The following is a 26,767-nucleotide window of genomic DNA, read 5'->3' on the forward strand; positions in this document are numbered from 1 at the left end:
ATGAAGCTGTTACTGAAAGTTAGGGCACTGGAGAGAGATTTAGATTTAGGTGTGTTAGAGCAAGGAATACCCTAATGTGTGTAAGACAGGGTGGAATCTAGGACTAAGCAGTTGTAGTTTAGTAGATCCTAATCTTAAAATGCTCTTCACGTCGTGATATTTTCCCTACTCTACTAGATCCACGTCGACTCAATTATCTGTTTAGTTCTGTCAGGTGTGTTAGAGGAGGGGAAAAAACCAAGAAAGTGCAGAACGGGGGCACTCCAGGACCAGGTTTAGGAAGCCCTCGTTCAGCGGCGTCTTTGCAGCGCTCTCTAGCGGACGCGCGTGTCAGTGCGCAGGCGCGCGGCCAGGATCGAGGCTCTGCCCCCTTTCCGCCAGCCAGAGCCGCATTCCAGTCCGTTCATTACGGCGGGGAGCCGAGCTAGCACGCGCTCACCACAGCGGATACGCTCTCGAGGTTTGGGGGAATTTTAGCTATGGCGAGGACGTGTACTCCGAGGATCACTTGAAAGAAAGTAAGTTCATCACGGCGTTATTCATCTTTAGTGTTCTACGAAACGCTAGAGGAGTGTGAAAACACGGGATCGAGGAGAAATCGGCGTGTATGTGGGGAGAGTTTGGTTAGTAGGAGGCTCTTCTTCGCTCGGTGTGTCTGTGTGCGCGCGCGCTCTCGCCTGCATTGCTCTCGTGGATTCTGTGTATTTAATGCTATAGCCATAGCCCACTGCCTTTCGCAGTCCGTATATGTCTGGACCACATCGGAAACTTTTAGTATGTAACACTGCTGTTGAAGAAGGTGAAGTTGCTACTTGTAGTGATTGGAGGACGTTAACGCTTGAAATCTCTGCATGCAGCCTGTGAGTGAGTTGAGCTCGAGCGTAATGTTGGTCACATTGCTTGAAGTGGTGAGAGAAAGGCATGCAACTCGTAATCTAGTCTCCTTGTGTGTGTGTGTGCAGGTCTGCAGCCATTAAGCTGTATTGCATCTAACGTGCAAAATGGCTTAAAATGCCACCTTTATATTTCGGGTTGCTTTTTGAGATATGTTGCCAGGTGTGTTTTTATACACACTTTAACACCAGGCTCGTGGAAATCTTGTCAATGCGGAATGAATAGGAGAAATGCACCAGCAAGTATTATTCAGTGCAAGAGGAAATAAAGGAGATGAAAAGGAAACTCCCGAAGGTGAAGTGTGTGTGTGTGTGTGTGTGTAAGGGCAGTGCTTGTTGAGAATATTGCTGTGGGAATGCTCGCCTCTCCAGCAGGCAGTTACAGCGAACACTTCTTGCGGCCATATGTTGTCTGAAGGGGCTTTTTCCCCTTTTATAAGCACCCCTCCCTACAACACACTCTCTTACTTAACCCGACTGAGGGGAGAAGTTATCTCAATGGGTTTCTCATTGCTGTGAAAATAAATACCAGCATTTTTTCCCCCTTCAGTTTTAAAGCGATTAGTGGTGCCGTTCATGTGTCTGCGGTGTGGGTGGACGGAGGCTCTGTAGCTCGGCGGTTAAAATAGCCTGACTTGTGTTACAGAGCTTTTGGAGAAATCTCAACCGACTCACACACTTTCTTCTCGGGAGATTTCGGAAGAATTCCCGTGTGCCATGTCTATAATTAGGATGTGAAATTATCAGAGCGAGATGGATGGAAACAAAAAGAGAAAGAGAGAGAGAGAGGGGAAAAAAAGTTCGGTAAAGGTCGTGTGATGGTTGTTTTGTCCGTGCGGCTGCGCTTTTCTGAGCCCTTTCAGCCATTCAGGATGGTGTGAAGCACGTTCACTCTCACACGCTGAATGTTTAATGAAACACAGGCGTTGAAAACCGATTGGCCTCGACATGTCGGCCTCCTGTTCAGTCCCTCCTGCCGGAGCGGCTCTTGTCCCGCACTGGCCGCCATTCACACAGGGGACAGGAGAAAGCGCGCGCTCATGCGTGACTGAATGGTTTGTTCTGTATGAGGCACGAGACTAACGGAAATCTCTCGGTGGTCACGGTGGACAGAAAAAAAAACTAAAAAAGAAGTGAGCGCGGTTTAGCACCGCGATTTAGGCACGTACTCTAAAAGAAGCTTGAAATTAGATTCAGGCCACGTCGCGTCGCCTCGATTAAAGCGAGACCTTCAGCATCCAGGAGCGTAATTGGTGTGGTCACGACGTCTGAGAGAATGAGTCATTAATGTCCACATCCTGCCATATTAGCGCTACATCAAGCCTGAATTCCAGGGGACGGACAGTATGCAGGCTAATGTGAGAAGTTTGCACTGAAGACGGTTCGGCAGGACCGAGGTGCGCATGCGCACAGCGGCTGATAGTTGGCCACGGTGTCGTGGCTAAACAGCGGCCAAACGCTAACTAACCGCCGGGCAGAGCTTGAGATTATCCCCGGCCAAAACTCATTTATCTCTGCGACAGAAGAAAATGATTGGAAAGAAATTGCTCAAGTGGGACGTAATTACGGCGAAACAGAGATATGGGCATTGCTATAAATTGGCCACAAAGGGAGAAGATTAGGCTTTTGTTTTGACTCGGGCCTAAATGCTTATGAGAGAAGAAATGACACGATGTGGGTGAAATGAAGATTATTGTCTTCTTCCCACTCTGACACTGTGCTTCATTTCCTTATCAGACCCTAAGCTGCGTCCTCCAGAGGTGATTTCGATGCCTGACAGTCCTTGTCCGAAAAGTTACTTTTTGTGAATTAATTGGATGCTTCAAAGTCTCTTTGGTTGTTGACTAAAGCCAGACTGTGTGTGTGTGTGTGTGTGCTTGCCTTATGTGGGAGTCAGATCTTGGCAAGATGGCTGCTGTTACGGCTGGCTTGATTGGCAGACATTTCTAACTGCTATGACAGTGTCCTCCTTCAAGCATTTCTCTCTCCCTAGACTTCCTCCTCCTCCTCCTCCTCTCTTCCCTCACTTTACTGCACACACAGCCCCAAAACTCCCAGTTGTCACATTCTGCGGTTTGTATTTTGCTATTTCAGTTTATTTGGTTCCCTTTGGTCTGTATACAAGTCTAGCTCTCAAAGTTTTCTTATTATTAAAATCAGGACAGAATTAAACAGACAAATATCCAAACAATCAAGTCCAGAAAAGTTTTGGCTGTATGTTTCTCTTAAAAAAAAAAAAAAAAAAAAAAAAAGCACTAGGACGCTCGATCTTTTTTAAAGTATATATACGGACATAAATACAGTAGATTGCTCACCTACCAAGTAAAAGCTCCAGTCTGCTGACAAGTCCTAGATCAGGAGTCCCCAAAGTATGGCCCATGGGCAGATTGCGGCCTGCCCCCACGGTTGGACCGGCCCTTTGAACAATGCCTTGGACATATTTTGAAAATGTAAATATTATTGTTTGTTATTAACATAGTCTAATTATTTGTTAAATTCATTTACCAACAGAATGGTACATTCAACGTAACGTACCATTGCAAATGAACAGATGATTTCAACAGCACTGAATATGAAAAGATGTCATTATGATGGTAATAATGCTCTTTTAATAGGCTATATATGTATATAAAAAAAGTAATGATCATTTATCTGTATGGTGCATAACAAAATAATAAACTATTCTAGCATTAGCACTAATCATAATAAAATCATCACAATAATACTAGTAGTCATTCCAGCCTACGTAATTTTCTGTCACCCCCCCCCCCCCCATTAAAGACAGAGAAAATTATGTGGCCCTCACTGAAAAAAGTTTAGGGACCCCTAAAAGTTTGCTTGCCCTAAAACCAAATTGACTAGGCAAAAAAATAATAATAAATTATTGTACTTTTATTTAATCATTCAGTATAGGAGGCAGAATCCTTTTATTTAATTCACAAGAGAAAAATTAATTGGTATTAGCTCAGTCTTGGCTAAGCTACTTTAAAAAATGTAATTAGTTTAGATGCACATAAATGCAAATATACAGACAGCTGGAAAATAGTCAGATGGTGATGGATGATTAACTGGTTAATGCAGAATGGGAATATGACTTGGTTATAATTTGCATTTATGTCAGAAATATGAGGGGGGGGATTACAAATTGCTAGTACAAAATCCAGTCCATTGTCTGAGACCCATTTTCTGGTTCTGCTTCCAACCAAACATCCACCCAGATAATGTATGACCTGTGAATTGAAATGTGTATTGTGTATGTTAAAAAAAAGAAAAAGAACAAAAGAAACTCGTTGTAGCTACTCGGATATATACATACTTCTTTCAAGCTCCATGATTTCTACAGTAGCAGCACTACCACCTCTTTACTGGGAAATCTACTTAGTGCAATTGCTTTGCTACTTGTAGACATAATTCTTAAATTTTACAGACCAGTTAGCTAGCTTTATCTGCGCTCACCAACATTGCCATTAATGAATTAATTCAATTCATTAAAGTAGACAAAAATCATGGTTGTGATTAAAAAAGAAGTAATTGTGCAGTCCTATGTCTGAGGTCGTCTGCTTCAGGCCTGCAGGGCTAGTGTAATGTATGGGTTCAAGTTTTTATGCTGGAGGGATGAATAATTAGGTAATAAGCTAGAGAAAGAAAAAAGACAAATCTGTATATTATAGAGATATGATTGTAGTCCATAATACGCAAATCTTAAGGTATGTTTTTTGTTAGCATCAAAACAAGTGAAATTAGCTTCATGATATTCACGATAAAAAAAAAATATATATAGTGTTTTTTTAATAATAAATGCACAAAGTTCAAATCTCATGTTATTAGAGCCATCCTAAATTTTAGGAGTAGCCAAAAATTAAAGGCTGAATTAATGGATCAAAAATCAAAACTAACTTGTATTGTATTTCCTTGGTTTCTAAGCACTGATTTTTATTTCTAAAAAGCATGCATTAGGCACCATTCAAGTAACATTAAACCAGATGAACACAGCAGAACAGGAAAATAAGTGAGCTGACTATTGAATTAAAAACAGCTTATAATCTTTTCTTTTCTTTTTTTTCCCCCAATAAAATGCTTATTGCTCACTTCATTGTTCTAATGTAAATATGTAAATAACACTGTTGATAAAAAGAAGCGTGCCAGTGAAAAGCCTATTACAAGTGAATTAATTATTTGGTTATTCCAACAATAAAAAGAGTGCAAGTTGTAAAATAATACGTTTTATTCATTGGGAAGATGATACATGCTTACATAAATTTTATTCATCACCAGTGGGTTCCTACGGATTTTTATTAAGCTCACCAAAATTTAGAAACCGAATTGTTCTTATGATTCACCTCGTACATGATCAGGATGAAGCAGATATTAAGATGAATGCTTATTTATATGAGTAGTAGGTAAGTTAACTAGGGTTGTAACAGTATACTAATCGTCTTAAACAGAAACGAAAACAGATAGGAGGCTGGTTGTTGGTTTGAATGGGAGATTTTTCTGCATGTCATGTTGGTAAGGAGGAGCAGACTGATACGATGCTACGACAGAGCAGATTCATTAACGTGAATGCGAGTTGCTGCGTGATGTTCATTCGTTCTTCCATAAAGGCCTGGTGCAGGCTCTGATGCCTGAAATGAGAATATTAATTTGTATTTTAATATTTGTGGAGAACTAATTCTACTTTTTGTGAGCAGGTACAAACAAAAAACGTAACTAGTAAGTAACTGCAAGAGCTTTTAATGCATTAAAAGCCAACATTTGAGCTTCCAGTCAAGGCCACACCCACTCCAGGGTTAAATCCAGCTACATGCGTGAATATTAGGAGCACTAAAAAAGATCCCCCATGTAGATAGCGGCATCGCGTTACACCCGGTATGTGCACAACCAGTATAGAAATTGGTTGTGGGTTTTTATAAGGGGAAGGTTCATGCTTGCTGTACTGGCAGATCTGGAGTTGATCGTAAGCTCTTTGATAGCATGTGATGAAGCATGTCAAGGTTTATCCTCAGCCAGGGGAAAGTACCATGACAAAGCCACAAAGTGAGAATGTCTAGCATCTTCAGGTGTGGTTGCTGACCTGATAATGTATTACGTGTAATCTAAGAAGCTGCCAGATACACTTTGGTTCAGTGAGGGAAAGGAATGTGAAAACAATATAGCGCACAGTATTGTGAAGAACTCGTGCTGTTCTTTATATCACTAAAGTCACTGCACAGAATCTTAGCTTTGGTCAGTGTGATAGTGATAATCAGTCATAAACAAACCAGTAGTTTAGAAATTATGTAATCGTGTAAAATTATATAATGAAAATTTTCTAGCCAGGATGCATCCCTGTCTCATGTCTAGCGTTCCTGTGATCGTTTCTGGGTCCACAGCAACACTGTAGATGAATGAATGTCTCATGTTTCTAAGGAAAGCTGCCATTTCTTTTCAGATCAGTGTTTAAACCTTTTTTCCAGAGCAGCTTGATTACCAAGCCTAATCTATATTTTGCGTGATTAATTAGGCCACAGTTCATCTCCGTTAAATTTATATACAGGGACGGGGATGAACTGAAAACCTTATTGGATTTCATCTCCTGTTCAGCTCCTAGCATAGAGTCTAATATTGGGAGTAATACTGTGAGGTGTGAGCTTCTCATCATTATATCAGATGTGTATAGAGAAGCCACCTCTCTCTCTCTCTCTCTCTCTCTCTCTCTTGTCCTTAGGCATGTGGTGATATTAAAAAGCATTTAAGAGGACTGCTGTTTCCAGTGTGAAGTGCTGGGTCATAAAAAGCAAACAAGAGCTCCCTAACACACGCATGAACACCCGCGTCCACATGTGTATAACGCCAACTGTGCTTCTCCCCGAGGCGCTCGCTATGCAGGGAGATTGACCTCCCATGAGGGAGCACGTTCAAAAACACCAGCACTACACACACACACACACACATAGAGAAAGCCCTTATGATCACTTTATACACATGAGCTGAATGGACAGGTTATTTGGAACACAGCAGGTTTTACAGTGCGGTGACTGTGAAAGAATTTAGCCTTTGCTACAATAACACGTTTATCGTACAGTGCTCTGCAGTGCAGAGGCCACGAAAAGGGCTGCTTTAACAAAACAATGTAAAATAAACATGCGTAACTAAGACAGGTTAACACCGGAAACCGTTTACTAGAATAAAAACGCTCTTCGGTGAAGGGTTCAGCGCGTTGGAGAGTGCCTACGAGTAGGACGGAGCTTTGGATACCTGTGCCAGCTCACCCGCTGCCATGACAGCACTCATAGTAGTTATGTATTATTAATCCCCGGCCTTCTCCACTGTTATTTTTATCCGTTACACATTTTGCGGTTCTTCAAAAGACTCCCTGCCATTCTGTAGTCCAGCAGCGTTGGAGGAAATATCTGTTCGATGAAGTCCACGTGTATGAAAGAGGGCTTGAGGAATGGACACTTCTACGGTTCAGCTATCAGCACTCAGGAGTGGTGATTAGAATTATAGATGGAGTGCACTTGATTTGGGCTGTAGAGTAGTTTGGTTAAAAGTATTTGGTTTAAATTGTTGGAAGGGTGCAGGGTGCAGAGAGTGACTGTGGGACTAGTGTTTAAACGCGTGCCTTGCTCAACAATGTGTGTGTTGGGGGTGTTAAAGAGGAGAGGAATGTGCTTAAGAGAAGATTCAAAAGAAGAGAAGGACAAATGTCAAAGTTGAAGAGATGACACAGGCTGTTGAAGAGAGAGAGAGTGAGAGAGTGTGTGTGTCTTCATTCAACATGTTCTAGATTGAGCTGCTGCTCCCTGTCTAGTGTTTCTGGTAGTATTTTATTTATTTAAATCTGTTTGGTGACTCCTGTTCCCTTCTGTTTCTTGTATTTATTTATTTATTTATTATGATCTATTATCTCCCTACACCGCTTGAATGAGTTTTGCTAACTAGGGCATTGAACTAAATTTAGGCACCAATGCAATTATTTTAGTAACACTGAGAAGCGAGATACATTAACATGAATGCCTTTTGGCCTCTGTGCCGTTGACACTTACGAGACAATAAGATTTGCTAAGTTCAGATGAGAGCCCGGCTTCTTCCTTTGCTACCTGCAGCATTTCTATTACAGCCCTGCTCACTCAAACATATCATTATATCAAGACTGTTTAGCGTTTTATTGTTCAGATTGCAAATTCAATTTCGATTTCTGCTGCTTTGGAGATTCATTCAAAAGCTATATCTCTCAGAGCTCCTGTGTATTTTACGAGTCACCAATAAAAATAAAATCGTTATTTTTTGGCTAAAGTTACTGGACTGTTTGAGGTAACCCATAAACCAGTTTGGCATATGCTTTAACAGGAAAATAATCAACGACTGGGAGGTGTGAAGCCCAGAGCATTCTCTGATCTACCTCATCCTGAGCTGAATTTTCCTTTTCTATCCAGCTTTTTTGGTTTTTATTTCACAATTTGCCAGTGACTCAATTTTTCCTAATTAAAGGAGACTTTTTATCTATTTATAGGTACCTTTAATGTAGTGGAGTGTCCATGATACAGGCTAATTCCTGCTATCACTCACTTTACAGCAGCTATAAACAGTCTCTCCTGTTTTGCCGTGTAACTGCAGCTCCAACCATACTGAAGACTTTCCTGTCTTTTTAGCTCCAGCTTTACCTCTGTGCGTTACCAAGCCCTGAAGCTGGAGACTCCTTCCAAAAATACTACATAAATGCCTCCTTTGAGATTAACGATTATCTGTTTATTCCGGAGCGTCCACCATTAAAGCTCTTGGTAGTTGTTGCTATGGAAACTAGTTTGATCCAGCTCATTGATATAAAGCTTACGGCTAGAAAATAGGTGCCGTTATAGAAAATGGACACCTTTTGACCAATCAGAATTGAGAATTTGATTTACTATGATATAGTTACGAAAGAAATACCACAACAGCAAGGTAGTTAAAATAAAAATAAAATAAAAATAACATTTATGAGTCAGTTGAGATCAGAATTGTAAGGTGTGTCTTCCTGAGCTGCTTCCATGATGACTCAATATCCTGACAGAGTCATGGCTGCATTCTGACATCATTAAACGTCACCATCCGGCATTTAACAACAACTTCGATACTCCTTTAACAGATACAAACAGGAGTGAAGTAAATGTGCTTGTTTATGGATAACCTTACTCACTTCCAGGCATGTCTGGCACTATTTCAGCAGCCAGTGAACAGCTGCTCGTGCACTTCAACCTTCTAATTTCCTCATCAGTCACTGTAAAAACCCGTATCAGATATTTTAAAACGTGTTTTACGTCCATATAAATTTGTTCGCTTAATCACGCTTGTGTCTTTTGCGGTATTTTAGGCTAACTAGTTGGGTTTTTTCCTGAATCATGAAACACTGAGCTATTAGACTGAGAATAAACACTGCATACTAGTAAAGTTGAGAAAAACAATAACAAGCCTTAGATGTTAGCTAAGATTTTTTTTTTTTCCCAGCTGAGAGGCTTCAGAAAACATGATGTCATTTCCAGTAAGAAAAACATTGTGAGCACTGGTTTTTGTGGAATTTTTCAGGGCACAGGAAGGATTTTGGGATTGCAAGAGACACAGCCCTTAATGTGGCCTGATCGGTACACTGACGCTAAATTAGAGAGCTGATTGAGACACAGCTAATTCACTTAACCCAGCCTGGGCTGGAGAGCTGATTAACCTGGATTGGGTTATTTGGTCAAATAATATTTAATGACGACTGTTTGAATTAATAAGCGCTGATTGGATTTGTGCTCATAGATTCCAACCATCTTAGTTACTTTTGGCAAAGGACTTCCTGTGGAACACGATTGATATTACTGGATTGTTGTTTTTTATTTTTTAATAAACATGACTGAGTGGGCTCGTTGCTGACATGGAGGATCGATCAGCTATCCTACATAATAATAGCTATTGTGTTTTGAGTTGAAATGCGAAATATCCAAAGATAATCGTTACTAAATGTTGAGTATAGTATTGTGATGAAGTAATGGCTGTGGCTAGGTTAAACCCTTAGCTTCGGCAGTTTCAGTACCCAGCCCTAACAGTAACGCGCACACTTCAGTGCTGAATCACCACAGCTCACAATAGCACACAGCCGAAAGCTCCATTCATCCTCTCAACCATCCCTCCACCGACCTTCTCGATCGCTTACTATCCTTTTTTCCTACAACACCGTATCCAGGTCTGGGTTTTAGTCGAGGTATCTAGTCGGGATGTGTCCCGAGCAGAATTGATCAGTAAGCGAGTGCTTGATGCTATCTGCAGAATGAGTGCACACCGTTACGACATCAGCACACGCTCCGAGCCATGGTTTCACATGTTATCTCATTTGGAATCTCTCTCTCTCTCTCTCTACAATGATCTGTTGTGCACTGTTGTGCACTTCTCCTGCAGTGTGGAGCGAGTCTTGAAGTGAATAATTCAGCAGCTTGACTCCAGCGTGGGAATGCTGCTAGCTCACCAGTGGCCTCTTCCGTAGCAGACAGACTGATAGAAACCTGCTGAAATGTGACAGATGCAAACCTCATGGCTATGAATAACCAAATCAATTGAGCATGCATATGATTACGCACTGGAATAGTGACAGAGTGAGAATGATGCGCAGCATTAATTTGCTCCGAACACTTCATTCAGTAATGGATTGTATCTCATCGCAAATTCCGAATTCCAGCTATTATCTGCGTGTACGGCAATTACATAGCGAGCACGAGATATCCGCTCTGTCTGAAAGGAATTCACCGGCTCATTAGTGATGTCACCGGTTGCCACGGCGTTGGCCAGGGTATTTAGGCAGAGGTGAAAGGTCCTTGCTTTGGCTCTGACTAATGATGCACACACGAATGGGTGTGTGAACACGCCTTCTTTGGGGTTCTATGGGTTTTTTTTTTTTTTGTTTTTTTTTGAGCTGTGCACGCGCGTCAATATTCGTCCGGTTGTTGATGTCTGGACGTGGCACTGGAAGCAGCGTGTGAGCTCCAGATGCCTCTCTCTCTTCATTTATTTAGCTTGTTTACCTTGTGCTTGCAGAGTGGACTGGCAGCTTTTCTGCAGTATGCTTCAAGCTTGCCCACTCGCAGACCTTTACATATGGGCTAGTGTGTGTAGGAGGATAAAGAGCGTGTGCACATGAGAGCAGAAGATATATCTGGATAATAATCCTGTTTAATCTAGCTGGGAAAATATATATGTTTGTGTATATTTAAAAAAAAAAATATCCTCCCTAATGTCCTTCTGGTGCTCTAAACAAATTCTAGCTATTTACTGAGAATAATCTCAATGCTGTTTGGGTCAGGAGTTGGTTATGTAGGTCTAATCTTCAAGATTATTGTGAGAAGAGATTCATGGATGTGGCAGGGGTGGGGGATAGATACAGACAGGGATAGATAGATAGAGACATAGATGGAGAGAGACATACACAGGGGGGAGAGAGACAGACACACATGGGGAGAGGGAGAGAGAGATAGACACATACACAGGGGAGAGAGAGAGACACGGAAGAGAGAGAGACACATACACGGGGTGAGAGTGAGACAGAGACATACATGGGAGAAAGAGAGTGAGAGAGAGAGACACATACACAGGGGAGGAAAAAGAGAGAGACCTACTTCGGAGAGAGAGATGCACGGAAGAGACAGGAACAGGCGCATACACTGGGGGGAGAGAGAGAGTCAGAGACACACAGAAGAAAGAGAGAGAGAAATACAGACACGGGGGTGGGGGGGGCAGAGACATACACGGAGAAAGAGAGAGAGGGAGACATACACAGAGAGAGTGGGAGAGGGAGGTATTGGAGGCACAGAGTCTCTGCTGGCTTTAGGAGAATCTGAGCGTACGCAAATCCCTCTGGAATGCAGCAGCACCCACGCCAGCGTGACCATGCCCCGTGCCCCATCTGCTACGCCTTTGACCTCTCCAAAACCTCAACCATCATCCATCTCTCAGTCTTTCAGCCTGTCTCACACTCTCTCTCTCTCTCTCTCTCTCTCTCTCTCTGGCTTGTCTCCTTGTTCTCAGCTCTTTTGTGTCAACGATTGACCCAAAGAGTCTTTGATGCTGGGGGGTTTGCCCTCATTGTGAATGACTGGTGAAATGTAGAAGCCATTTTAGTGGAGATTAGCCTTTGGTATGCGTTAAAGAGACCCCATTATCCAAAGCTAGGAGCTAAAAGCTAATTGCTGTATCCATGTTTCGCTACGAGGCATAACTTATTTAGCAATGCTAAGTGCTTCTATCTTGTCCTAATCAGCTCTAATAATCAGGAATCCTAATGCTAATTTGCTGGATATAGTATATGATTTTTTTTTTTTGGTTCTAATTTGTTCCATTAGGCCTACTTGATGTTTTTGGGTATGATGATGTAGGAAGAGGAGTATTCATCCTACACGTGTGTGTGTGTGTGTGTGTGTCTGCTGTCTAACTACAGGATGTGGGTGTTTATTCCTCAGTGACTCTTGGGTGTTTTACTTGACTGACATGTAGTTTATATATAAAACGGCAGTCTGTAAAATCTCTAACAGTTCAAGTTACTGAATAGATATCAGATACATTTCAGTGGTTAAGCGTTAGTCATTAGTTTGTGGTTATAAATGAGGATCTTAGTGGAGCTTAACGGCATGATGACTAACGGCAGAGACGAGGGTGATGTTTTCATAGATTTCATTTCGCTAGTTTGCTAGTTAATTTAGAGAATACCAATGTTTTTACAATCTGATTTTATATATATGTATATGTATATGTGTATATATATATGTATATATATATATATGTATGTATATGTGTGTGTACACATCTACACATCTTATGACGGTAAACATCTCTGTAGCTAGCTTGAGGCGTGACGAGCTAGCGTGATGGTGAGCATAAACAGTGTGTGAGACTGGATAAAGTGCATCAGAGGATCTGCTACAGAAGCCGAGGCGGTTCACGGTTCCACAGCCAGAGTGTTTTTCACACTTTTATCCACTCTGCCTCAGTGTGGGTTACACCGCTTGGGTTAGTCCACTGAAATACTTTGCCGGGTTCGCATCTGGACTGTGGTGAACCTCCGTGATGACCTCTGGTCTCATCTCTTTCCAGGGAACATGTGTTTTTTCTTCTTCTTCTTCTTCTTCCTCCACACCGCATGTTCGCTGCGTTAAGTAGAAACACACGTGTACACTCGCAGTAGTGATGTGTGGAGCAGACGTGGCCAGAGCTGTTGGTATGCACGGCACCAGCGTTTTTTTCCCCCCTCTTAGCTTCTCTCTCTCTCTCTACCTCGCTCGCTCGCTGTCTGTATTTCTGTCTGTCTGTCTCTCGCTCTGTCTCTCACTTTCTCTGTTTCTGTCTCTCTCGCTCTCTCTCAGAGAGAGTCTCTCGCTGTCTCTCTGTGTTTGTCTATCTTTCTTTCTTGCTGTCTCTTTGTCGATCTCTCTCTCTGTGTCTCTCTTTCTCACTGTCTGTCTGTCTCTCTCTCTCTCTCTTTCGGTCTGCCACTGTCTTTGTTTCTGTCGCACTCTTTCTGTCTGTCTCTGTGTTGCTCTCTCTGTGTTGCTCTCCCTCTCTCTCTCTTTCTGTCTGCCACTGTCTGTGTTTCTGTCGCTCTCTTTCTCTCTGCTACTCTCCGTCTCTCCCTCTCTCCCTGTGTTTGTTTGTTTGTCTCCTTCTCTCTCTGTTTCTCTGTCTCTCTTTGTCACTGTTTCTCTCTCTCTCTCTCTCGTTCTTGGGGGGCCCCCTGTGTGGCAGTGATGGGCTACAGGGGGATAATAACCAGCAGCTAGACACCAGTGCACACCGTGTGTGTGTGTGTGTGTGTTGGAGGGGGAGGGGAGGTTTTGTGTGGCAGAGGTTAAGTCATCCCCCACTTTAGATTCCTTCCCTGCTGGGTGAATCAAAAAAAGTTTTAATAACATTATTGACTAATTAAATTCTAATTGCTGTGCTGTGCTTTTTGTTTGGGGCGATTTTTTCCCCGACTAAAAAAAGATCTCTCCGTGTTATAAATGGCATTGCGAGTCTGCATGCTAGGCTCAGTTTTAGTTTCTCAGTCCCCTTGTCTCTGTGTTTAGACCCCGAGCCGTGAAGCTTCCTCTCTCTTCAGCGCTGCTTTTTACGGCTCTGCGCTTTGCACTTTGACCTGTTTAACCCTCCCGGCAGTGTTGTTGTGAACAGCGTAATCCACTTGTGCAGCCTGAAAAGCAGGCAGAGACTGTACCAATCTGATAAAGAGCACAGAGTGCCAATGATTCAGAGTGGATTTTTATGGAGATGAGATTAGCTCGGAGAGGACACACGATCACAGAGAGCCGGCGTTGGCCGTCACAACAGCGCGCTTTTTGTTTCCTTGCTTTCTGCTGGATAATACTCCTACTGCCGCTTCATTAACTTTTATCTCGGATGCTGAACGACGCCTTTTTTTTGGTTTAATTTGTAATTTCATTTCTGGTGCTTTTGTTAGATCAAAGCGCTCGAGTTAGTCTTTTTACAATCATCTGATGTTGCAATCGAGATTCCGTGAATTTGCGTCTCGTAAAGATAAGCCGCAGACCGCAGACACCTCTCGCACCTGTGTGCCAGGCGTGGGGTGAAGGCTTTTCTTCTTAATTTATCGTCCTCACCGGGAAGGAAAAAAAAAAAACCCCGAACCCGTGGCGACGATAACCGATCCTAAATTAGGCGGGGTTATTAAAGATAACACTTCAGTAGCGCTGAAAAGGGGTTTGATGTTCATCGAGAAAGAACCGGAAGATGAGAAAAAAAGATTGATTGTAAATCTTTCAGCGCCATAAACATCAGTAGTGAAATGTACTCCAGGCTCGTCTAATTGTCTGAGGATTTATCAAGCACTGACAAGTCTCGAGTCACTGATGAATAATTAAAAGTATTTGCCCAAGTATGCGTGAGCGATAAAAGAATCTCCGTCTCTTTGTTTCTGTCTCGCGGATGAGTTTCACACCATGGAATCTTGTGTATCTTGTCGGTTTGTTGCACGCTTATTTATTCTGTGCCTGTTTCCTGATGATGACTAGCTCTCTCAGTCCCTCCCCTATCTTGTTAAACTGTTGGACAGGTTTTTTTGCCCTCTCTCTCTCTCTGCCTTTCTCACCGTCTCTCTTATGAACTGGATGAACTAGTCTGACTGGAGTCAAGTGGAGATCAAGGCTAATCCTTTTAGTTCTTGGCAATAATCCCACATAAGGTTTTTCAGAACTGATACAATGTTCTACCGGAGGAAACGGGCGCTAACTGCGCTAACTGCACCCCAAATCCGGTTAGATGATGTATTTATTTTTTTCCTAAAGCGGCCAGTAAAAATAAGCTCCCGCTTTAAGTAAAATTCAGTTGGACAGTTTTTTCTGTAAGGGGGAAAGCGGGGAGGATAATTCAGTTAAGTCCGTAGTTACTGTTGAAAGCAGATGGGGAAACAGGTTTACGTTGAGCTATGAACACTATCTGTTTATGTTGCTTTCAAGCTTATGTTACATACCTGCTACATATGCTCTTACATCTGTGTGTGTGTATTCATCTGGTGTTGTATGTGGGACTAGAGTATGTACGTCTCTCTCTCTCTCTATCTTTCCCTCTCTCGCTCTCTCTCTCTCTGTCTCTGTATATCTGTCTGTCTGTCTGTTCAGTTGAATTCAAATGAGCTTCTCTGTGTCTCTGTAAATGTCTGTCTGTCCCTCTCTCTCTCCGTTTCTGTATGTTTTTCTCTCTGTCTGTCTGTCTGTCTGTCTCTCTCTTTGTATATCTGTCTGTCTGTCTCTCTGTCCCTGTTTCTGTATATCTGTCTGTCTCTCTCTCTGTCTCTGCATATGTCTCTTTCTCTGTATATCTGTCTGTCTGTCTCTCTGTCTCTGTATATCTGTCTGTCTGTGTCTCTGTATCTCTCTCTCTCTCTCTCTCTCTCTCTCTCTCTCTCTCTCTCTCTGTCTCTGTACATGTGTCTCTCTGTCTGACTCTATATATGTTTCTGTCTAGGTCTCTCTCATGCGCTCTCTCTCTCTCTCTCTCTCTCTCTCTCTCTCTCTCTCTCGCATGGAGTGTGTGCAGGGGCGTGTGTGATTGGTATGTGTGTGTGTCCTGTGTTCTGCTGAAGAGCTGTGTCCTGTGTGTGTGTGTGTGTGTGTGTGTGTCAGTCACCTGACTCAGCACACAGAGAGGTGGGTAATGAGTGGGTGAGTGGCGTCAGGGGAGTTAATGCAGTTAAAATCGCACAACTCTGCAGCCCGTGTCCTCCATGAGCAGGAATGAAAAGCAGCGTGTTTGAGTAAGGCGATCCGTCTCGGCACTGAGGGCAGTGTGTCGTGTCGTCTTTGGCTGGAACTGCTGATGTTTAAAGAGGATAGGGTGCGAGACTGGCCCAGGATCTGCCTCTCTAATGGCTTTGCTCGGATGTTTCCTCTGCTCTGTTTGCAGGACGGACAGTGAAGAATTCACCAAACCTACGCCCTTGCTTTCTCTGCCAGAGGAGAGCTGAGACGAATAGGGGAGGGGGAACTGGGGAACAGCTGTGTGTGTGTGTGTGTGTCTGTTTATTGCTAAACATGTGTTTTATGGGCTCATAGGCTGCAGTGGAAGATAGCGGGAATGAGTGATTGAGGGAGAGAGTGAGTGATTGAGCTGACTTAGAGTTAAATTAAACTCCTTGTGTCACTGTATCGCTCTCTCTCTCTCTCTCTCTCTCTCTCTCTCTCTCTCTCACACACACACACACGCTCTCATTCTTGCTCTGTGACTCTTGGTGTTCTGGAAGCCAAGCAGCTGTTTTGGGTTTACCTTCTTCCCACTCTCTCATCTTCTTGTTTTTCTTCTCTCTCTCTCTCTCTCTCTCTCTCTCTCTCTCTCTCTCTCTCACTTCCTCATCCTTTTGCTCTCTTCTCTTTTCATCACTCACTCATTCTTCCTTTGTAAATGGCATATGGCACTGCTGATGCTGATTTCAAGGAATTAGAGTTTAATTTTGTAGCTTAGACTGCTGATTACTGAAGATCTGGCCTTCATCACAAGCTCTCTCTCTCTCTCTCTCTCTCTCTGTCTCTCTCTCTCTGTCTCTCTCTCTCTCTGTGTATGTGTGTACAAACTCCAAACGAGCAGTGTTAAACATTTCTCTGTTTTGAAGAACTTGTCTGTGGAGCAGAGGGGATGGCAGACTGCTTTCCAGAGGCAAAAATTAGCATAATATGAATATATCATCTCTCACACAGAGAGAGGGAGAGAGAGAGAGAGAGAGAGAGAGAGAGAGAGAGAGAGAGCTATCTATCATCCCTTTACCTGCTCTGTGTGTGTGTGTGTATATCAGTAAGTAATTGGACTGTGGTTCTGTACTCCAGTATGTTATGTTATAGAGAATAATGAGATGAACATCAGTTTTAATTTGAACAATATAAAGATTTGCAATTTGTTTCCTTAAATAATGATATATTTTTGAAGCCGCCCAGGTTTCCAGAATTCACTAGACGACACTTCAGCAAGACAATAGCTGCGTCCCAAATGCAGTACTACACATCATGCACTTACACTACGCACTACATATAGCATATAAAGTCTAGAATTATAGTATTGTCTCAAATAAATCCCGAACAGGAAATCTAAGCTGTTTCCCAGTCCGTAATGCAACACCTCTAGCTTTTGCAGAATACGCTGACATTTTTAAGAACAAATCACACAGCAAGATCTAATTTAAGACATTTGTAAGATCTCTGGTCTATCAGAGTGTCATCAGCCATCTTGAATTTTTTTTTTCTTTTCTTCATCCTGCTAGCCCTGCTTCTGTTCCATTACATACCTCAACCTGATAGAACACTTTTGGGATGAATTAGAGAGGCGACTGCGAGTCAGGCCTTCTCGTCCAACATCAGTGTCTGACCTCACAAATGCGCTTCTAGAGGAATGGTCAAAAATTCCCATAAACGCACTCCTAAACTTTGTGGAAAGCCTTCCCAGAAGAGTTGAAGCTGTAATTGCTGCAAAGGGTGGACCAACTCTGTATTACATTCATGTGCATGTAAAGGCAGACGTCCCGAAACCTTTCGGGACACACCTACTGACTTGAAATGAACCCGGTTGATTTTTTTCCCCTAGAAGTGGCTGTACCGAGGCTCAAGAACTTCATCGGTGAATATACGCAGGATCTGGCGATCTTTGCGGCTCACAAATTTCATCGACAGCAAAGTATTTGTGAGCAAATGCTAAACATTTTTCATGGATTTTTATTGTGTTTGGCCCTCGCTAACGCTGGCGTGTAAAAAAGCACGGTGATTACTATATGGAGCCGTCAGCATGTTTATAAGTTTATAAATACTGTTGATGTAAAGCGGACTTTATACTGACTTTAAGGGAGCAGTTTGTAATTTTTAGAGGCTGAAAGGGATGTAATTTTACTGATAACAAAAAGACTCTGAATGAATATCCTCCTCCTCCTCCTTAAACCCCAACCCCCTTACACCTCCCACTGACTGCCCCGCCTCCTCTATTGACACCACGTCTGCCTTCTGAGGTGGCTTTTAAATATGTGTGGAGATCACCAGGTCTGTTTGGGCAGGAGGCGGACCTAATGCTTGTGTACCAATGCCAAAACTTCCTACCTCAGAATTTCCCACTTCTGACCAGGAAAAATCGAAAGAAAACGCCTGGCAACTAGGAATTTTCGACCTGGAGCGTCTCATCAGCCGTGAGCATACTAGTAGACTAGTTTTGTTTTAGATCCATCAATGTTTAGACATTCAGGTCTCTGTACTATGAAGCGGTCCGTATGTGTATCTACGACTGGTTGCTAGAGCTGGGCGATATGGCCAAAAAATTGAATCTCCGATTTTCTAAAAACAAAATTCGATTTTCGATTTTAAAACGATTATTTTTCTTTAAAAAAACATAAACACCAGAAACTATAGAATAGACTTTTTTAATTTGAGCAAAAACAATATAACCAAACACATGAACTGCTAATTTGGACTAAAAGTGCAAAATTACTTTTGCAAACAAGTTTTTTTTTTTTTTTTTGTTATTTTAGAAAAACAATAATCAATACAACATAAAAACTTTTTTTGGGGATTTATAAAATGCAAACTTTCACCGGTATTTACAAGTTCTAATTATTCTAGTAAAATAAAGTAATATAACAAAATATGAGGGATTTGTAAAGTGCAAACTGCAGACTTAATCACTTTTTATAAAATAAATAATTGTCACCTGAAAAAAAAACCCTGAAGAAAAACAGTTTTGTAAATCAGTCCAACACGCATCTAACACGCTAAATAAAACCAACACGCATCTAACACGCTAAATAAAACCAACACGCAACTAACACGCTAAATAAAACCAACACGCAACTAACACGCTAAATAAAACCAACACGGTAAATAAATTCAAACAGGAGCCAGACAGCAATTTACATCTGTGTATATAGGCACAATCAGGGGTGAGTCTAGGATTTTCATTTAAGGGGGACTCCGCCCCCAATGAGGGTATAATAGTAAAAAATATAAATAAATAAATAAAATAAAGGTTTGACTAACAGGGTAGGATGGTAAACTTACTGCAGCATTCCACTGTATTGCATAGATGTGTTTTATAACATTTGAGTATTGAACAAGCCAAATACGAGTCTTCCTGATCTCACACACACACACACACTTGTCCTCTGATCCTCGCTCTGCGACACCGCGGTTTCTTCAGTCGAAGGCCATTTTTAACATTTCTATTCAGCCCCCCTAAGAATTCTCCGATTCTCCATAAACTCTACACAAATTCGTGATCGCTTCAGTCCCCTTTAAATTTCATATTAAAACGGCGGCAGACTTTCGGCTCCTCCCCGTCTTTCAGCACGTTCTGCAATCCGACTGAAGTAACCGCGCCTCTCTTAGAAACAAGCTCTTTGCGTTGCAGAACTACGGAAGCTCGCTCTGCCAAACCAAAGTGAAATCGGAAAATCGATTTTCATTTTTTCAACATCGACATAAACCATAAATTCGAATTAATCGATAATAATGATTAATCGCCCAGCTCTACTGGTTGCCATAGTAATAACGTTTCTCGGTGGGTGGAGCAATGAGCGTTCAGCTTAACAGCAAATGAAACATTCTAGAGAGAATATTTGGTGTTTGTGGATAAAATTCAGCAGTACATCTACATCATTCTTAACATTATGTCTCTGGACACGCCCACTTTTTGTCGTGAAAGGGTTCTGTCAATCATGTAAGTCACCAGCTCTTACAGAAAATAAATAAAGGGTGCTGGTCGCTTTTTCACGCTGCAAGTTCGCTGTGTGTTTGAACATAATAATTTGTAGCGAGAATTCTGCTGTGAAAAATATGGATATAGATATGGATATGCATTTCTTTTTTTCTCTTCAATTTTATGTTGCAACATTTTTGTTTCTTTGCATTTTTAGGACTGTTTTTTAATTCAGTCTGTCTCACACTACACACACACACACTTATTTGTGTTATATTACTACAGACACGCAGACGTTTGCATGTGGGTTATTCCACTCTTAATATCAGTCTCATGTTTACTTTCCTCCTGGCTGTTTTTGTTGAAATGGATGTGTTGCTATGGCTCCAGGGAGCTGGCCAATCAGAGTGCAGGTTGCATTTCTCTGCTGGAGATTGCAGTGAAAAATCAGCTTCCTGATTGCGCTGCTGTCAATCATGTGATTGGCAGAGACGTGCCGAACGGCTGCAGTCCTGCCGCCGGAGTCTGCCTCCTGAGAAAGAACCGGTGCGCTGAACCCGCGCGCTTCCGTCTGTCTGGCTCTGTCACAGTGTGTCGCTGGAGCTGTTACACCTGGAGCTAGTCCTCCGACGCTCTAACCTACAATGAAATTTAGTGTTCGCAGTTGTACGCGCGTGTGTTTTGTCCTAAGGGTAGCAACAGTCGTGTCTGCCTGTCATGGCTGAGTCACAAATTATAGCCTGACACCCTTCCTGCTTTTGTGTGTGTGTGTGTGTGTGTGTGTGTGTGTTGCAGGTGATTTTCTTTAATGGTGGATTATGGCCTGTTTGTTACATGGTTAGCTGTGAAGGCCTACGCATACACACACATACATGTACACAATGCACCTGTCATGTATCATAAAGCAGTGCACTTCTCTCTGTCTCACTCTCATTTACTCTGTCTGTCTCTGTCTCTCACTTACTGTCTCTGTCTCTCTCTCTCTCTCTCTCACTCACTCTCTCACTCACTGTCTGTCTCTTTCTCACTCTCTGTGTGTCTCTCTGTCTGTCTGTCTCTCTCTCTCTCTGTTTGTCTGTCTGTCTCTCACTCACTCACACTGACTTTCTCACTTTTTCTCTCTGTCTGTCTCTCTATATCTTTCGCTGTCTGTTTCTCTCTCTCTCTCTCTCTCTCTCTCTCTCTCTCTCTCTATTTGTTTGTCTGTCTGTCTTTCACTCGCACTGACTTTTTCTCACTTTTTCTCTCTGTCTGTCTCTTTCTCTGTGTGTCGGTCTCTCACTCACTCACTGTGTGTGTATATGTTTGTGTGTACGCGTGTGTGACTTAGCAGGTTCTTTCAGTGGCTGTTAAAGAGCTCATGGCCAGTATAAGTCACCCCTCACCCACTAATCAGTAGTGTAGAGCTCATACTGCTTGGGGAGAAGTAAGGCGCCAAAACACACATTCACTTGTTACCTCGTGTCCTTTAAAGGCCATACTGCATCCCTGTTTATTTGTTGGAGAAATACAATGGTCCTGCTTATGGATCTGTGTGTGTGCATGTCACTAGTGTGTATGATATTGATTATCAGTTTTTTGTCCCCTTCCTTGTATGCCATGTTAGAAAAATATTAACAATGTATATGTCTGGAAAGCCAAAGGAATGATCAGAAAAAGCAAGTTGTCAGGTGTATATATATATATATATGCATCACTGTGATGTAAGATTATCACATATTGATTCATCATGAACACACCTTTTTTATTCATATAGATGCTTTAAATATGTATGTGTGTATGCAAAAAAATATATGTGAGATACATAACAGGAATCTGAGCCTCAAATGCTGCAAAATATGTTTTAACTTCCTGGATATACACACCCATCTTTAAGTAAGTGACATTTTGACAAATAAAAAAGGTGCAGGTTTTTTTTTTACTGCACAGGTATTTGCTAGTTTTTTTCTTGTAATGTTTTCTACCAAATGTACAAGATTTTTCATGCGGTCAATGATGATACACAAGTATGTGCTGAGTTCAGCTTTCTGCTCGACGTATAGTGATGTCCGCTCTGCAATTTTCTGACCCGCAATTATGGTTCGTAGCAGATGGGTTCAAAACGAGGCCGTGGACGAGTAAGGCTAACATTCCAATGCAATGTCAACATGGGGAAACGAACGCTGCGTAGATTCGAGGAGAGAAAAGTGAACAGTGATCAGAGACGGTGTTAGCGAACGGGAGGTTTCACGGCTCCGGGCTAATACACACCTGTGTGTTTTCCGCTCGTGCTGCTTAGGATGAGCCCCAACTGATTTCTGTGCTACGTTTTAAAGAAGGTTTGTAGCTCTTAACCATTCTTGTCATCATCTTCATAATAATTGTTTGAAGTCTAGCGGGACGGACCGCTGTCTGAGAGAGAACAGGCTACAAGAATGATGGAGGAAATGATTTGGTTTTCTTACCCAAGGACATCATGATGCGTGATGGTGAGCTAGTCAGTGCCGTGGGTGTGGGGGGAAGCTGAAGTTCTTGTAGTTCTGCAAATGTAGAAAACCTCTCTCTCTCTTTTTCTCTCTCTCTCTCTCTCTCTCTCTCTCTCTCTCTCTCTGTGACATACACACACAGAACCTACAAAAGACAAAAATCTGCAATTCAATTAAGAGATTAATTTGTGTTTAAGATGCAAATGTACCCTTTCTAATAATGAGAACGCTAAGGAGTGACAGAGGGCATATTTGGTGTGTTAGTGCACTTATTCATTATCTGAGTCTCGCTTTGTCAACACACACACACACACACACGCACGCACAGGAAATTAAATTATTTGTCTGTAAAGGTCAGAAAGTAAGTTTTAAGATTGGTGCAGGAAGAATCAGGGAAATTCTGTCCTCCGCCTGATTTGGCTGCAAACCTCAAGATTTGTTTTATTATTTTTTTGGGCACTAAATTATTTTTCAGTCAAAAATCATTTGAGCTGAGAAATAATTTTTTGAGATGTTTTTTTTCTGTCAAATGGAATTATTCTAATAGATGGGTGTATAGAAGTTTTGTTGTATAAAGAATAAATACATTTTACTCCTTAGCACATTCGTCATCCAGTGAAAAAATAGAATGATCTGATACATGGTTTTTATTGTTAGTAAACATTTATTTCCCAGCGTGGTACGAGAGCTACAAAATCGAACGTTTAGGAAGCTTTCACGCTGCCTGAAAATTTGCTGATGTGAAACAGGGAGTGCGGTTCGGTACCGAACCTGAGACTACTTGTAGGAAGTGGATTGAGTTCGGTTGCACTGAAACTAGCGAGTAAATTAATCTGTGCATGTGCTTTAGCTGGTGATGATGACATGATTAGTTTACACACACACACACACACACACACACACACACACACACGTGTCGCATGAGTGTGGCATCCAGAAAAGAGATGAGGTGTGTAACTGTTCTTATGTCTGTGTGATGATGAAAGATGAACACAAATACACTGAAGTTCAATAGAATCAAGTGAGTCTGAAAACAGACCAGCGCTGCAGGGGCTCTGAGAACAATCACGCTGGGATTCGGACCACAGAAAACATACACAGTGTGAAAAAGCACCTCAGTGTCTGCGCTGAAAATCACCGACACTCAAAAACATTTCACTGAAACATTTAGTGCTATTTTTGATACTTTGGAGCAAAAAAAAAAAAAGCCATAAAAAGCAGACAGCCGGCGTCGTTATGCAGAGAGAGAGAGAGAGAGAGAGAGAGGGAGGGAATAGCAGAGTGTGTGTAAACATGCTACAGAGGATAGAGTCTGGCTTTACTTACTAACAGTAAGTGAGAACAGTTCCCGCTGTAATAAATGCCTTAACCTAGTAGTGGCAAAGTCAGCTAATACATCAAGCCTGATGAAACATGATTAAACACGGGATTAATCTCCGTCAAGAACATTGCAGTGGTTTCAGGGACGGCGTGTCCGTGCCTACAGTTCACTCTGAAGGGTAGTTAGCGCTCCTCTCCTGCATATCTGTTTGGGTTTAGCACCCGAACTAGCGTCACTTAGCAAACTAGCTCTGTAGGCGACAGGATACATATTTACTCCGGTATTCTCCTTTGAATATAAAAACAAACTAAGCCTGCTTCAGTTTCAGGCTGTAGGCTGAAGCTGTGGTGGTGTTAGGGAGAGAGTTAATCTAGTTGTACACAAGAGAGAAAACACACCTTTCACTGTAGCCGAAATGGTAACGATGTCCGTTATGAGGAGCGGAGTTTATTTTCGTGTGGGAGGTTGGAGCAGTTAGCGCAAATGTGTTGAAAAATGATATATATTTATTTTTTAAGACTGGAACACTTTCAAGTAATATTTAGCTCTGTGTAATGACCAAATACAGTTTTGTGATGTGAGAAAGCAGGGTGAAAAAAAATCAAATAGTGTAAAGCTGGTTTTAGGTGAGAGAGAGAGAGATAGATGGAGAGAGAGAGAGCGAGCGAGCGACAGAGAGTGAGAGAGAGATGGAGAGAGCAACACACACAGAGAGAGAGAGGGAGTATCAACTGAACTCATCTGATGTTGAGTATGTATGTGGTTTAGATTGAATGTTTTTTTTCCTTTCCCCACATTCCTTATGTCTTCATTCTCAGTGGTTTTCCATCACTCCCTCCTTTCCTTATCTCTCAGCTCATGTTTCTCTCTCTCTCTCTCTCTCTCTCTCTCTCTCTCACAGCACCCACCCCTTTCTGCTAGCCAATGAAGAAAGACCCTTTCAGTCTGTAGGTCTTAGCAAATAGGAGTTGCCTCTTCGTCCTCTCTCTCTCTCTCTCTCTCTCTCTCTCTCTCTCTCATATGTAATGTGTGTAGCAGAGTATGAAATGCTACACTGCACATGTGTCTACCGACTGTCCTTGGAAAACAGGAAACTCTGAGAAGAATGTGTGCTTGTGTCTGCGAGTGAGCAAGAGTGTATTCACACAGGCCTCTCCTTCACTCGTCTTTCATCCTCTCCTCCTCCATCCCTCTCTCTTCCTTCAGACAGAGCCACTAAATAAACAGCACCCTAAAGCAAGCGGCGTGGCAGTTACGGAAGTGAAGTCCACAGCTCAGGGGCTTCTGGCTAGCCCAGGCTCTGATTGATTGGAGCTCAGTGGGACAGTTTTAAATTTGAGGCCCTGCACCAGCTCTGCACTGTGTTTTGAATGTTGGAGGCAGAGGTGAATAAATGCCCTGGCTCTGAGCCAGAGTGGAGGAGATGAGCCACAGAATGCAAATGATGGATGAATGTGTGTTTTGTGTTTAACAACATCACGGTTCCATGGTGGAAATGCAAATCTCTCATGTAATCTGGTCAGTGATACAGGTGTGTAGACCTGCGAGTGTGTGCACACATGAAAAAGAGAGAAAGTAGGTTCTATAGATTGACTAAATTGACAGGAGAGGCAGTGGAGCAGTGATAAGAGAGTAAATGCTAGGGTCACCCCTAAGATTGATTTTTAGAAGGTGTCTGTATCTCCTTACTCACCCTCATGGTCTCTGCATGTCTGTCTGTCTCTCTATATATCTTTCTGTCTCTCTCTCTCTGCCACATACACAAACACATGGTATGAGTTTACTGTAATGAGTGTGTGTGTGTGGTGGGCTGCGGTTTGCAGATCTGCATCCTAGCGGCAGAGTTCACATCACATTCTTCATTTTGTTTCCCACTCTCTGACGTCCCTGTCCTCACTCCCCTCGGGCCTTGTGTCTCTTCTGCACCACATGTCCATAAAGAGCAGCTTCTAGGGCACAGACGAAAGCAGCTTTGTTCGCAGAGCAATGAATGAAAGCCTTGAGCGTGATGCACATGATATCTGGGTGAGATAATGATATTACACAGATTTGAAGAGCCGGGATGAATAGTGAACTCCTTATGCTCCGGCATTTCTGTCTGCAGAATGCAAAAAAAAAAAGTCCAAGCAGCTGTAATGCAAGCACTGCGCACACGCGCGCACACACACACACACACACACACCGGCACACTCTTCAAACGTAAATTCACACAAAGACGGAAAAAAAATTCAAGAAAGACAATGAGTGGTCTGTGTGTGCGTGCTGTTTATGCATACATGTACATGTGCGTGGGTGGGCGTGTGTATACAGTGGTTTTCGGGGCATACACAAGTATGCGATCTGTAATTGCGTGTGCTTGCGCAAGTTTCCAAATGTAGGATAATTTAGTCGAACCAGTCACACGCTTATTGTCTCGTTCTTCGTGTCCCCATTTTTCTGCATATTTGAGGCAGAAAACGTTCCTGTGAAGTGGTTCGAGTGAGTGAGTGTGGAGGAGTGGAAGCTCTCTGCAGGGAGGCAAACGGAGGGGAGATGATGGGAGACACACCTGTTCCCATCTTCTCTAAGCCTCACCCTCTCTATCTTCACTTTTTTCCATTTCCATCCCTCCATTCTTCTGTCGGCTGTACACACGCTTAACAGGACTATATGGCTGCTCGTTGGTGTTGGTGAGTGTGCTGTGTGTTACACTAGCATGAATTTACTAGCTAGCACTGGTTAAAGCTGTCTCAGAAACTGAGAGGTTTAAAGTTAACAAGTGTGTACATGATCCTTATCAGCAAGTCAGCAAGACATTTTGGACATGAGATGACCATTATACGTGATTATATTATTTGCCATATGGTATTTAGTACAGAATCTATATTTTCTATTGATATGTTTAGCTGAGACTGTGTGAAGTAAGCAGGAGTGTTTCTGGAGTTGGTACAGTG

At 42.4% G+C, this 26,767-nt stretch overlaps 1 protein-coding gene across 1 annotated transcript in view; it reads left to right on the forward strand.

Moving 5' to 3' along the window:
• The first annotated feature begins 382 nt into the window (after positions 1–382).
• plxna1b (plexin A1b) overlaps positions 383–26,767 on the forward strand; it is a 221,784-nt gene continuing 195,399 nt past the window's right edge. The window contains exon 1 of the mRNA XM_058402390.1: positions 383–518. The gene's annotated coding sequence lies outside the window, so the exon portion shown is untranslated. The remainder of the gene's footprint in view (positions 519–26,767) is intronic.

Source organism: Hemibagrus wyckioides, linkage group LG11, assembly GCF_019097595.1.
Source record: "Hemibagrus wyckioides isolate EC202008001 linkage group LG11, SWU_Hwy_1.0, whole genome shotgun sequence".
NCBI classification, from domain to species: domain Eukaryota; kingdom Metazoa; phylum Chordata; class Actinopteri; order Siluriformes; family Bagridae; genus Hemibagrus; species Hemibagrus wyckioides.